The sequence below is a fragment of the Podarcis raffonei genome, chromosome 4 (assembly GCF_027172205.1).
Source record: "Podarcis raffonei isolate rPodRaf1 chromosome 4, rPodRaf1.pri, whole genome shotgun sequence".
NCBI classification, from domain to species: domain Eukaryota; kingdom Metazoa; phylum Chordata; class Lepidosauria; order Squamata; family Lacertidae; genus Podarcis; species Podarcis raffonei.
In genome coordinates, this window is record NC_070605.1 from 58,526,219 (window position 1) to 58,540,447 (window position 14,229).

The following is a 14,229-nucleotide window of genomic DNA, read 5'->3' on the forward strand; positions in this document are numbered from 1 at the left end:
CTATTCATTTGCCACAACTCCTTCCAGATTCACACCGTGCACATTTTCTAGGCAATAAAGAATCAGCTTTGATATATATAGTAACAAGATGGCCAAGCTATCATGGGCTAAGCAATACAAATGTGTTAGTGAACACTGTTCCAGGGACAGGGGGACCTATGGACCACCATACGCCATTATACTTCAATTCCCATCAGCCCCAGCCAGCATAGCCAAAGGCAAGCTGTAGCCCAATCTGGTGTGTGTGTGTGTGTGTGTGTGTGTGTGTGTCAGGTTAGCCAACACTGTCCTAGTCTATTGTTCTCAAAAGTCACTAATAAAAGCTACTATAGAGCTATATGGGAACGTTCTCTATATGAACAGTGCTAATGTATGACCACACACACACACACACACACACATCTAAATGGAAGCTGTGAAAGTGGTCTCATTTGAATATCTTCCCTACATTTTAACAAGCTATTTTTAAAAGTAATGTTCCTTAAGTGTGAGATTAGTTTTTCTTCTCCTTGAAAAAAAACTTCAATTTACATGAAGTTGTTAATGTAGGCATTTAATGAATATGGACAAGAAAATGCTCCAAGTCATCTGAATCCTGCTCCTTCCAACATATATAATGCAGCTTCCGACATATATAAACATCATACCATCCTTGGTTATTTTTTCCTTGCTGGAACATGTCCCTGAACTCTAATAATGACTCTTGGTTGCTTGGATGGATGGATGACAGAGAAGGGTATGTGGATGTGAGTCTGCATAGCTACTGTTGTTGACATCCATCTGTCTCGGGAGACAATGGAGGAGTGAGGCCTTGGAGGTCAAAGTTAAACTGTTGGAAGGTTACAGTGCTTGTTGTGGCTTTAGAGAGTGATATGGGAGAGCCATGTTTTGTTGCAGGTGGGGCAGATGAAAATGTCTGATGGTGGTGCTGCAGGTACACCATGCCATTTCTTCTCTCTGGGCTCCTCTTCTGGTCTCTTCTCTATCACTCTGTTGCTCCTTTTCACCCTCTCCAAGTAACAGATTTCTCCTCCTCTTGCCATCCTCAGATTTAATTGTTCTTTCCCCCCAATTCCTTCCACCTTTGAAGTAATTGTTTCCCCCTTATGGCCCCGCCATGGAATTAACTGCTCTTTTCCCTTGATGCAGCCCGCTCCCCATAAATTGCTTTCCCTCCAACCCCAAAAGGAACCCGCTGGCCTTCTTCTCCCTTCGCCTGCCCCCCAATTCAAATGGCACATGTAAATGCATTGTGTCTTAACACAAACAAGTTTTATTAATAAAACAGTAACTCAAGTCGGTTGGACTCCAGACAATCAAAGTGCCACACTGTGATTCAATTAAAAAGAGTTCTGCTCTGCACAGCTACCTGCATGCTGCTGTGATGAGTCACTGAGGGAGGGACTGCCCCTCCCTCAGATGACTCAGAGCTGCAGTATGCAGGAGGTTCATGCAATTCCCTGCTAGAACCACTAACAGCAAAAAATATATATAATGCAGCTTTCCCAATCTGGTGTTCTCCAGATGGTTTGGACTACAGTTCTTGCCAGTCCCAGCCAGAACAGCCATGTCCAAAATGTTTGGAAGACACCAGAACAGGGAAGGATAGTCAAATGCTCCACCACAGACTGAAGTTACAACAGAGGGAGCCATTTTGCCAGGCTGCAACACCACAAATTTATTTCTATTTTTTTGAATAGGGCAATATGAACTCCCAGTTGATGCACATTGCCTGGAATAGAAGGGAAATGCACATGCCCAATTATTTCTAAATGCAAACAGGCAGCAGCTTCTCCTTGGAAATCCAATTTCTATTTGCACTTGAGCTCTGTTACTAAGGAAGGAATTGTGGCAGTACTTCAGATTCAAAAGGAAGCATAACATATAGGAATTGTATTAATTCAGTGTTATTACAGCATGCAGCATTAATGTAGTTCTGATGCAGAACCAGGTTCTGTGGTTAATGAATAACTTTGCAGCGCTGGAAGGAACCAAGCCTATCTCATTTCCAGAGCTTCAAAGGTGTACCCAACCCTGATGGAGGCAGGTACTGACTAAGGTATGGAGACTCAGAAGAGCCCAGACAGTTAACTAGGTTGTTTCCAAAGAGCTTGTGTTGACTGATGAAGCCTTTCCCTTTTTAAAACATACATACTGGTGGGTTGAGTTCAGACAGTTATTACAGTATTCCCTGCCGCCAGTGTAAAATGTGATCTTATTCATCATTTGGGAGAGAGATTGGAATGAAATGTCAAAAACAAAAAACAAAAAATGTTTTTCTTCACTTGGCACAAAGACTTCATAATCTGTTTGCATACACTCTGCAATGGCATGGAAATAGTCTCCTCCTGAGCAATAATTATGGATTAGGTGATGTCAATATTTCTCAAAGAGATAAAGCAGGAGTGGCCATCTCCCAGTCGGTGGACCACATTCAGGGCCCCAATAATCTGACTAAAGTGTCAGCAGTTCATTACTTTTTTGGGGTAACTGATGCTGTTGAACCCCACTAGAGCTCGTTATTCTATACATCTCCCCTTCCCCACATCCTTTAACTCCAACTCCAAAACATTGCTTGCCATGGGATACTGTTATTACAAGATCATTGGCTGAAAACTGTGAAAAGTAAAGAAGAACAGAACTTCTTGTATTGTGGGGCAGTGGAATCAGTTCAAAAACAGTCCTATATCTAGCCCTGATGTATCATTGGCTGTGAATTCATCTATATTTCATTTTACTGTTCACTAGTATTACATGTAAAACTGAACATGTTATAACTACAGAAACCTGTGTCTCCTCCCTTTCCCCATCAAAAAGACTGCTGTTTACAATACTCTTTGAGATGCCTATTGACTTTATTAGCTGTGCATTACTTCTCATAGTCCAGCATTTGGGGTGTCCCTCTGCCCCTGGGCTAATATGATTCCCCATTCATTGGGACAACACTGGGTTTCTAAAAGAAAGAAAAAAGACCTGATGTATTGCCGAGAAATTTTTGGAAATTTGTATTACTGTCTTGCTCCAAGGGCTCAGTTTATCATTTTTAGGAACATGCCAAATTGCACATGGTGGTTTGGGACAGTACCTTTTTTTAATTGCAGATAATTACATGGCAGACTCTAATGAGTCAGTGGCAGGTTTTTCCCCTCCCTGCATTCCAATGAATTCATATGGGTGTGGAAGGGAAAGGAAGACTTGAGAAATAGTGTATTGGCAGAAAGACACAGATGTTGATTCTGAAGTATTACTATATAAGGCTGTTACTGACAATGGTACTTTCTTCCATGCTGAATTTGTAAGGGAGCCAATCACATTTCACCCAAAACTAGCCCTCAGCAGAACAATGGGACATGTGCTTTCAAACTAGCTGACTTGAACATATCCTCTACAAAGAATCCTACACTTGCATCTCTTTTTATTCCTTTAAACTTATGGAACAAATATACAGCCAGACTCATTAAAAGGCTGATCCTATAAAATGCCATGGAAAAGTGTGTGTTGCACAGAGGGTGCCACACTTTAAAAATGCACTGTGAGTGCTGTTCTATTTATGTCTGTTAATACTTTTCTCAGCTTGTTTTTCCAATACAAAGCCATGTCCCACCTTGGCAGAGTATTTTGCAAAAGGTAACCAGGTCTCATTCACTGTAAGAAAATCAACCAATAAAAGCAGGTGCCTCCAGGCAAATTTCTTGTCTTCATTATCAGAAATAGAAGCACATATGCTTGTTTCTAAATAAACAGCATGCTCTCTGCATTTCTCAAATAGTAGACCTCGTTTCAGTCTACAACGATACAAGCCATTTTTCACTCTTTGACACAGCATATTCCACTTACTACATAAACCAGGTGTAAGCAACATGGCGTCCTCCAGACCTAGTTGGACTTCTACTCCCATACTAATTTTAAAAATAAACTTTTTAGAAAGTACAAAATTGAACCGTCACATTGAAAAAAACAAAAGATGTTAGATGTTAGATTTTTAGCTTCTTCGTATTGATAGATTTTATATGTGCATAGTTTTAATCAACAAAAGCCATATTTTGTCATATACCAAATGATGGAAGAACATACCAAATGATGGAAGAACATTACTGTATCAGACATTGGGAGTACTATCTGAATAGTTCCGTTGGAAATGGCTAGGGGTTATAGTGAACAAAGGATTTTGTTGGGATTTTTCTTTCTAAAGTTGGAGACTGTGGATGATAGTCAATATTAGTCAGACAGTAAACTCATTGAAATCATTGGGTCTCCTATAACACAACTTACTTGGCTATCACTCAAGAAATTGAAATTTATTGAATATTTGATGCTGATTCCTATAAGCTAATGGCATAGTTGTGACTAAAAGCAACCCCTAATTTGCACAGGGGTTGCATTCCTGGGTCACACGCATGTCGGTGGAGTGTGCATAAGCCCACCCCACCCATATTATGCCTTGTTATGCCCCCTGTTCTGCCCTCTTCTGGGTCCAAACAACCCATGCACCGGCTGTTGACCATCAACTGAACATGTGCAAAATGGTTTCTGCCTGTATTTTTTTAAAATCTATAAATAAAGATTATGTAAAAGATACAAAAATGTTCTATATATTTGGAGACAGAAGTCTTTTGGTGACATTACAGATTTGTGACACCACAGATTGCAGCCAATCAGGACCATCCAGAGCCAATTGCTGATCTAAACTTGCAAAGCCCTCTTTCCTGTGGTGTTTACCCCAGCAGATGAATGGCATGTTTGCATTGAATGCAATGAGAGAGCTTTCATATTGGCCTTGCTGCTCTGGAAGTGTTACATCTGACTTCACTGCCAGATTTCAGTATCAAGTTATCGCCAGTTTAAAACTTACACAGCTTACCTTGCAGACTTTTTAGGAGCTCAGATTCCTGCTAAGTCATGCAAGTGCGTACCACAGAAATGTCAGCTAGAGGTTGAAATGCAGAATAGAATGAGAGGAATGGAATCTGTGCCAGGAGATGGTCACAAGAGTATAAGATGGTCACCAGGCGCCCACAAACTGTGGCTGAGTTTAGTAGCCAACCATTCTTTTCTAGTAGCCAGCTGTTTGTTAAGTCTAATCTTATTGCAATAATGCCTACAACACTAAGATAATTTCTAAACTTATAATCAGAACTAAAGCGGTGAAAGGAATGCCAGATAGATGATGATAGATAGATAGATAGATAGATATAGATAGATAGAGGCTACTAGCCTATGTGCTGCAAGCATTTTCATTTTCAGGGTCCCTCGCCAGCTCCTCCTCCTGTTGCCATGCTGACAGCCCAATCCTGAGCAGAGCAGAGGTTTTCAGCCTGACAACACATGGTCATTTGGCTCCTCTATCACTCTGCAGGATGAAAAATGTAAGTACTGTCGATGAGCTGGCAAGTGCATTTGTGGATCACTGATGTAATCTCTCAAATTAATACTAGCAGGGGAGACAGTTAAGAGTATCCCTTGGGAAATCAGGGCCTACCAAATTCAACCCTGTACTGGCCATAACAATAAATGATCTATCTGAATGTCTTGTCTCTGTCAAGACTTTCAGGAGATGTTGGGTTCTTGGGTGGGGGTGTTCCCCTATAGTTGAACTCATAAATTATAGTACATGCAGTCAGTGCTGTAGATAGCCTTGTGATATCTTGTTAAACATTGTGCCTTACGTTCCATACTATGCTGAAACAAGTTACGTGCTGTTTTGTCCCAGCTATGTATAGCAAAGGCACAGAATACTAACCATCTATTACTTGTAACTGTACTATTAGGGTTTTAAGATAATATTATTTTCACAAAGTTTCTTAACATTTACAGGCAAACTAAATATTTACTATCAAAGTCCTTTGTACCAGGACTCCCTTCACACGTCAGCTACGGACAATAAGCCCAAATCACACACCACAGCCTGAGAGATAAGCATGGGAATATTTGCCTTGGCGTAGGGCATAGTCACAGAAAGCAGGGATGCTGGAGGTGAGCGTGTGAGGCATTCCACTGAGGCTCTGGTGAGTGATTCCAACTTCAGTTTTGGAGTGAGAGTGCAAGATGACATGTTTGCTGAGCAGTCCACAAGACCAGAAATCTTTTCTCTATCATCACTATCTCTCTCTCTTTTTTTTAGTAGAGATAAAACCCATCCATTCTAAGAATGGCAAAACAGAGGGCTTTAGACTTAAAGATGTTTATCTACCAGCAAAACACTGTTTGAACGCTGAATAAAACACAATCTGAGGCATGTGGGAATAAGATGGCTATGCATTCATCTGGTGCACTATTCTATCTCTAACCCAACAATGAGAGAAAATATTAACAGACTTTTGATGCCCGTTGCAAAATTAGTATTGCAAGCTGAAAATGGCTATGAAGGGCAATTTTTAAAAAACCTATTATACTATTTGAACGTTCTACAGGCACCATATTTAGGCTTAAGAGAATGGGGAGGGGGAGAGTCATCTAAAGGAGGCACTAAAAATATGCAGCAATGGAATTTAATATGGCAAAGGAAACCCACTCCATTCCGCAATCTTATGTGGCCTTCCTGCCATCCTGCTCTGTGTCCTGACTCCTAAGCACCCAACCAACACAATACTCACCCAACCACTCCCCGTTTACACATTCAGCCACACTATTCAGACCCCACCATGCAACAAATTCCCTACATCCACATGCCCTGACAACCCACCCTTACTCCACACACCACTGGCTCCGAAATACTGTACCACTGACCTCTTATAATACTTTAATCACTCATTAGAACACAGCTTCACCAACAGGAAGATAATATTCCTCACAAAATGCCAGGCACCAAAAGAATCTCTCCACCCAAACAATCTTATACTCTCCTCCCACCCTTCTAATATGTGACATCCAACTCTCTCTAACCACCGGTCAGAATCTCACCCTAGCCAGCTGCTCTCACCTGATACCAGATACTATCAGCTCTTCTGCAGAAATATAAACCAAACCAAACCTCTCTGGGTGCTCCTAGCAAGAGGGAACTCACACAAATGTTGCATAGCTGGCACTACAGACTGGACGACTGTATAGCAGGAATGCCAGTGGACTTTTAAGCAAAGCAGAAATTTTATCCCTCTTTTCAGAGGCAGGTGTTGTTGCTAAGAGAAATGACTAAAGTAACAGGTAAAAACATATGCAAGTATCCTAAATTACTGATGTATTTTTGTAGGGGACAGTGTTTTAAAAATTATTAACATTTGTGGCTGTGGTGGCATATTTGATGGTATCACAATACTGGAAAAAACCAAGCTGGTTTTTACACACACACACACACACACACAGTAGTGGCAGAAAAATTAACCCAACAGTTTCTCTTAATCTGTGGAAAAACAAAACAGGACTCCTTTAATGCAACATGGTCAGCTTTTATTTCTTATACAAATATCAGAGGCAATGCAAGACCTCTTCCAGACAACTACTGGAAAATTGGGATCAATAGTTAATGTGTCTAACATTCCATCAGTCAAACCATTAGAGTGAATAGTGAATGCTTTTAGGTGTATACAACAGAATAAAAGTTTAATAGAGATACATCCTGCAGCAAGAGCAAGTGCAGACCCCACGATTGCTGGTCATTTTTGTAATGCTGTTAATACTATTTTTAAAAACAATAGCCAAAAAGAGAGCTATAATTCACAGAGCTATAATTCCCAGAACCAACTGCAGTTTCCAGGATCCTTTGGGTGTAAATATGCTTTAAATGTATGGAATGCACACCTAGATTTCTGGAGATTCCTGGTGCGAAATTTTGATAATACATATAATTGTGGCGGAAAGCAACAATTGTTTTAATAAAAAATTCAAAAGATATGTTTTAACTGAAGGTGGAATTCTGAGTCAGCTCCAATGACCTGGAGACACAGATGGGCAGAGCATGCTCAAAGTTAATAATTTGCAAATTCTTCTGAAGCTATGTTGGACTGATCATGGATTTCATTGCATTGGTACTTCCTAGCATTTGCCACCTGTCTACTAAGCTTCAATTTCTCTTATTGACTGCTAATAATGATAGTTGTTAGCTAATAGGTATCTAAGAAAATACGAACTCCAAATTAGATATCATAAAAATAATTACCATATACTTAACAACTGTCTTGCATAGTATGTAAAGTGTAAATTTAAAATATTTAAAATTCCTAACATGTATAGTTTCATTAAACAAATGAGTGCTATTTTGAGAGAACAATCATTTTTTTTCTTTTTTTTCTGTTATGAATTTCATTTTGGCTATCAAATTCATGATTGTAGATCCTAGAATTGGAGGTTGTGCTTGGTAGTGTCTTTTCTTAAGCAAGCAAACTGACTTTCGAGCAAACTGCCTTTTTCATGCTTCAAAGTCAAACCAGCACATAAGTGAGAAAAAATACATATAAAGGCGCTGGAAACTCATTTATCTCCTCCATGGTCAAATTTTTCCATTGTCAGTGCAAAGCAAGCAGCCCTGAACTCTCCCACTCAACCCCCAGCCCTGTGGTATTAAAGCTGGAGGTGGGAAAGTTGGCATTTTTGCTCCCATATGCAAAAGTGTTTTGAGTTGTACACGGAAATCGGTTGATCAAATGTGTTCAGGAGTATTTCATATGCTGTGTTGACTTGCATTGACATGGCACATTTCCCCACTGGGCTTCTTCTGAGGAAGTGTCATAAACCTATTTACATAGCAAACACTTTGTAGTGCTGAGTAACTCTTGCAGCAAGTCCCGACAGACAAAATCTATCTGATGCTTCGGTTGAGACCAGTCCATGGGAACATTTTGTAGTGAAAGAGTCATCAGGTTAGTGACTTTTCTCTCCGATATTCATGGGATCAAGTGGGCTTGTGAAAGGGCCCTTTCAGCTATAAAAAGGAGCAAGTTATCCTAGCCTGGAGAAAGTACCCTAGTAAACAAGATTCAAATGTTACTTGTCCAAATATTTGCCATTATCTGATAGCGTGAGTAAAAGCTTGTGCAGCATAGCAATTACTGCTGGCACGTAAAACAGGACTGGAAACTCCAAGCTGGTGGAATATATACACCTCTGTAAAAGCTGTGCAGAAAGGGGATTGGGAGGATAATTTTTGCTCTTGCTAATTATTAAAGAAACATTTACATGCTCAAACACTAGAGCATAAAAACACAAGAAGAACTTGTTGGATCAGGCCAATGGCCCATTTAGTCCAGCAACCTGTTCTCACAGTTGCCAACCAGATGCCCGTGGGAATCCTGCAAACCATTCCCAGCAACTGGTATTCAAAGGCATACTGGCTCTGATGGTGCAGGTAGATCATAGTCACTGTAGTCTTTAGCTGCTGATAGACTTATCCTGCCTGGCAGTTGTTAGCAGTGGAAATAACATCTGAAGGGAACTGAACCCTGGTTTCACCATCAAAACTATTATACGATACAGAATCATCTTTGGTAGCACTCAGTGTACAGCTTCTTATCTCTCACAGCTTTCACTTAGATCTGTTTTCAGATCTATTATTTGCTGAAGTAGGGAAGCTGTAGCCTTCCAGATGTTGCTGGTGATGGGCACCAGAGTCTGGTCAACATTTGGAGGGCATTTTACCAACATATAGCTTGTCATAATGCCAGTGAGATTTGCTCCTTTGTATTGCATTGCAATTGGTTGGATAGTGTTTTCGAGGTTACCAGCATGAGTTTGACCAAACTGCGGGAGGTAGTGGAGGACAGAGGTGCCTGGCGTGCTCTGGTCCATGGGGTCACGAAGAGTCGGACACGACTAAACGACTAAACAACAACAAATTGCATTGCAGCTGACTGTCATGGACACAGTTCAGTTTTATATTACAACACATTTTTTTACACCACATACTGTGTTCACAGCTGCTTTGGTCTGTTTTCTGTGACGTTTGAATTTTTGGTTGCAAATTGTTGTTATTTGGAAGATAACAAAAATACTCACAAAAACATTTTTACCTTTTGTGATCTTATCAAGTACCTTGGATTTTATTTTCTTTGTGGAAAGTGAATTTTTTCATATTGAGGAAAAATTGAGTTTTGTTGGCACCCCAAACCACAGCAGGGACCTTCTAACTTCTTTGGGGCATTTTGGAGATTTGGACTTTAAATAAAATGCAGGAAGTGCAAAAATTGAAACATTTCTCCACAAGCTTGTCATATATGAAAAATGCTAAAATGTGGAAACAGATACCTTTTTTTGCAGATTAATCTCCTAGAGGCAACTGTATGCTATTTTCATAATAAAATTGTTGCCCAGAAGACCAAAGGGAGAGAGACAAATCCCCCAAATAAATCTTAAAGGTTGCCTAGCTCCAAAATCCTTGAAGTTATTTTTCTGTAAATTGCCAGATTCATCCAATTAGAAGGTGCTATCGTTGCTGCATATTACATCCAATTCTAACATTTTTTAAAAAGTTGCAGATTGTGTTTTCATTTTGGAGGATTTTTTTTAAGGTGCCCAGCACATAGACATAGACACATAGACACACACAAATCCCCTAAAACTATTTGTAATTTGGCAGGCTTCCACTTTGGAGAGGGTACTATGTCTGCACCTTTCATCAAATTCTTCCAAAAAGAAAAACTATTTTGTATTTTTAAATATCCCAATAATAGTGAATGGGGAGGAATTGTGATTTGGATTCGGCACTTGAGTCAAGCTTCTGAAGTGCTTTGGAACAAATATTTCACTTTTCAAAAGTGCTAAAGGGAGCTCCAAACATATTAGTATGTTTGGAACCCTTCCTTCATTATAAATGTAACATATATGGCTTCCTGTTTTCTGAACGATATCTATGTTTTGTAATTGTATTTATTACCTGTTCTTTTGTGCCTTAGGCTCTGCTTGGGATGAAGGGTGGCTTTGAAAGATATGTATAAATGAATAAAACTGTATTTTACTTCCTTCCCTTTTTTGCGTTTATATCATCTTATCGCTATGCAACTGGATGAGAGTCTGTGTAGCCACATTCCATATACAAAAAAATTGAAACAACTTTGTGTGACTTTTTGTCAACAGATCCATCTTCCTAACTCACCTTTCAAATGGGCATAAACAAAGCAATAATTCCATTAGCATCTAGTATCCTCTACCAGAAATGGATAGATCATGCTCTTTCTGGTTCATGCAAATTTCACATGTGTTCTCTCCCCTGTCCACATTAATCTGCTTTTTTATAATAAAAAAATCTGCATAAAAAATTGTATTTAAATGCATCTTTAAAGACTTGTTTTTTAAAAAAGAATTATGCATGATTAAAATATATTTATCTCAAATGTCACGTTTCTAAATGAATTTTAGCCTAAAGCACACATTTTTCGTGTATTTTGCTATATTTTAAAGTCAAGAACTATATCACAACATGTGGATGACCGCAAAATCCAAAGGATGATTATACTTTGTTCTGCCTATTAGGAAGTTGTGGATCAGGTTAGTTTTTATTAGAATTTACAGAAATCCCTAAATAACACAACAAAATAGCTGAAAAAGAGCAAACATTGTTGAAGACTGCATTAAAAATGTAATTGTTTATTTTCACAAAAACTTATCCTTACTCAACAGGGAAAGACAACTGTTGGGCCAGGGAAAGGCCAGGTGGTTCCTGGACCCTAATAGGCCCGACAGGTTAAAGTAACATTAATATAATATTAGATGCAGGGGATATTCCACTTTCAAATATTCAGTGTTTTTAATTATGCTAAAGGTGAACTAAATTGTGTGTCTGAAGCTAACTGAATTCACACATCTTGGAGTAATCTATGAGGTTTGGTTCGTGTCACTAAGAAGATCCTATACAGAAAAGATGATCATATATCCAGGGTAGTTTATAGAAGAGCAAAGAAGTTATCTTGGGTTCACCTTCCATAGCTAGAAAACCATCTTTCTTCTGCAGCCTCCACAGTGGTACTGAAGCATGGCAAATAAAAGCATCATGCAATGATATCAAACTTAACATGATCAGGCAACAGAAACAAATGTTTACAGAGCAAATCTGTTCTGTGCAAATGTAAAAAAAAAATTGCCTCTCATAAGAATTCGAAAAGATATGATACCGCTTTAGACATTTTCATTTTTGGCAAAGTGTGATTGGCGTTGCCTTTGATGTTGTTATGTATCCAAGAGGAATTTGGAACCAAGTAGGGCTTATAGGGGGTTGTTTATTTTGAAGATTTCTATTTTTAAATTATCCTAATAAAGCTTCAGGCACAAAAAGGGGGAGGGCTTAAAACAACAGTTCTGCTAATAATAATATTGGGCTGGATCCAGTCTCACCAAGTTAAACTAAGGCCCCATTGAAATAAATCTGAAAAGTAAGACCCATTAATTTCTATTGGGACTAAGTGCACTAGCTCAGTCTTACCTCAACCCACTGCAGTTTTCTTTGAGTGTTATTCAACTATGCTTTACTCAGCATAGACCCATTGAAATCAATGAACATGATTAAGTTAGATCCACTGAATTCAGGGGGTCAGCTGTGAGTAAAACTTAGTTTAATGCCACCCTTTATAACATTCCACCAGAGGCAATGTGTTTGGATATTAAGATTTCTGGAACCAGCTGTTAAGTGCTTAGACTGGTGGCACATACCAACATGTACACAAGCTCGGCATCCCAAGTCAAAAATGTTCCCTCAGTACTGAATAGATGCTATCACAATGTCACAGGGTGACACTGAGATAAATGCATGGAACATGGGTGCCAAATCACATTAATAGAGCACAGCTGAATCCTGAGTACAATTGCTCAAAAGTGGTGCTGAAACTGGGAGCAGTAATTTGAATGAATTAATCAGTTGGACATATTTAAAATAGGCCCCTTGATCAGATTGTCCAGTAGCTTGCTCAGGTAAAGGCTGTGTTACTGTAATAAGGAATGAAAATAAAATATTGAAGATGGCTCTGTACTTTGCCAAGCACTCCTTTGTGATTAAATAAATCTGTAATAGTGATTATGTGTGATTCTGCTGGTGAGACTACCAGATAACAGCTTCAGAAAGTGGTGGTTCTTGACACCCAGATAACAACTATTGTTGTATTTAATGTAATACCACTGCCACCGCTTGAGGTACTGTAATCAGTTATGCATGGCATCTGCAATATCCACAGGTAACAGCTGCAATCCTGAACACTGCTGCTGGGGAGTATATTGATATAGTGATTTTACCCCTGTTAGAACTACACTAGGAACTGAATTAAGAATACACATTTTATAACAGTTACAAACTATGAAGGTTTAAAATCTTTCTGTGTAACAAGCCAATGAAACACAGAGAAAACTGCAGGCTTCTAGCCTATTGCAACTGAACTTTACCAAGGAACTTTACCAATAATCCAGAAGTTATTAATCTCAAACTGTTGCCTTCTGTTCCAATTTGACAGTTATTTCCAGATGATCGTTTATTAAGTGTGCTCTCCATTCTCTCTTGAGCATAGGGATGTTGCAAGTATTTTGAATGCTCATGAGCAGGTTCAAAAATGAGCTGGCCTTTATTAAATTGGGATCTTTTTCATTTAAAAAAACTGAATGAATATCTCACTTTAACTTAACAACTTCTATCCTATCTCTTCTATACCTATCTATTCCATACCAGATGTCTACATCTGCTTATATTTTCCAAATTATAACAAATCATGCTTATCTATTGGCCCTTACCACATTCCAAGTGTTCTTCTTTCTTCAAATGCTTTGATATTTGTTATGTAGAGCACATATAGAAATAATCATATATGCTACATTTCATGGAGTGGAGATGTTCTGGAATGGGAGACAATCCTTGGATTGAAAATAATAAGCTATTTGATGGAGTCAGTATCTCTCAAACTGGAAAGTGCACAGTCTCTGGAGGCATCTACAAGAAGAGCATCCTTGCTGAAGCTAAGCAGATCTGGTTGCTGCCTGGATGACAGAGCTGCAGGAACCACGTGGATTTTCCTGAGCTTCCCAGAAAGAAAGCAGAGGATAAAAGTAACATACAACCTTTCAGAAAATCTAAGGAAAAAATTATCAGTAAACACCAAATGCATCAAATGGGCTGGCAGCATGGATGTCCACCTCTCCTTTGCAGTTGAATACAAGCTTGGATTTGCAAACGGCATGTGAGTCATGGAGCTCACTTGTAAAGGAGGAGGACCATCTGCTAGTCATGAGCAGATGACAAATTTGATGCCTCAACACTGCTGCTTTTTCCAGATCTGTAAGTAAACACATTTTGTAACCTTGCTGATAACACTCTTCAAGCTTTCACTA

At 39.1% G+C, this 14,229-nt stretch overlaps 1 protein-coding gene and 1 long non-coding RNA gene across 5 annotated transcripts in view; one reads left to right on the plus strand and one right to left on the minus strand.

The window, feature by feature from the left end:
* DIPK2B (divergent protein kinase domain 2B) overlaps positions 1-14,229 on the plus strand; it is a 183,706-nt gene that overhangs the window by 105,208 nt on the left and 64,269 nt on the right. The gene's annotated exons all lie outside the window — the stretch shown is intronic.
* Positions 1-14,229, minus strand: part of LOC128413072 (uncharacterized) — an 86,881-nt gene that overhangs the window by 39,740 nt on the left and 32,912 nt on the right. Inside the window, exon 4 of one of the 2 annotated variants that reach the window (XR_008330224.1) lies at positions 13,561-13,919. The exons of the other annotated variant lie outside the window; for it this stretch is intronic. This is a non-coding gene — a long non-coding RNA (uncharacterized LOC128413072). Of the gene's footprint in view, positions 1-13,560; positions 13,920-14,229 lie in introns of those variants that run through there. 2 annotated transcript variants of the gene reach the window in all.